Genomic DNA, 564 nt, shown 5'->3' on the forward strand with positions numbered 1-564 from the left:
TGGTTCCACTGGGGCTCGAACCCAGGACCTTCTGCGTGTAAAGCAGACGTGATAACCACTACACTATGGAACCGCTGTGCAAGCAGAGCTGTAGTACAGATACTAAGTCACAATCAGATCTCTGGTCTCTGTTGCGAGATTGTAAAAGATTTTCTTGTTACCCTATTAATATTAGATAATATATAAGGTCCCGGACTATCAATTGTCCTAATGAAACACCAGACGGAAGATGAACCTTATTTAAAAAACGTATAACTATAATTGTTAAACGCATCTTATGTATTATTTTGCTCTGCCCTAATGTATTTAACGTCACCTCGCTCTATGGACTTTTGTTTAGGTTATTAATTGAAGTTACCCTCCGCGTACTCGTATAGATGTCCATATGCATTGCGTAACACGGACGCACATCGCGTATTGTACCACTAGATGGCGCGCACAGACCAGCAGAGACCGGATGCATGTAGACGGAGTGTGAGAGGAGGTGCGGCTGAGGGGAAACATGGATGACGTCCATGTAACAAACCTTATGCAGACTGTCACCAAAATGACACTGCACTACAT

General features: G+C 43.3%; 1 non-coding gene across 1 annotated transcript; it reads right to left on the reverse strand.

Annotated features, from left to right (window-relative positions):
* On the reverse strand, positions 1–73 carry TRNAV-UAC (transfer RNA valine (anticodon UAC)). The gene has a single exon. It is a non-coding gene; the product is annotated as a tRNA-Val (tRNA).
* Positions 74–564: the final 491 nt, after the last annotated feature.

This window comes from Engystomops pustulosus, chromosome 2 (genome assembly GCF_040894005.1).
Source record: "Engystomops pustulosus chromosome 2, aEngPut4.maternal, whole genome shotgun sequence".
Classification (NCBI taxonomy): Eukaryota; Metazoa; Chordata; class Amphibia; order Anura; family Leptodactylidae; genus Engystomops; species Engystomops pustulosus.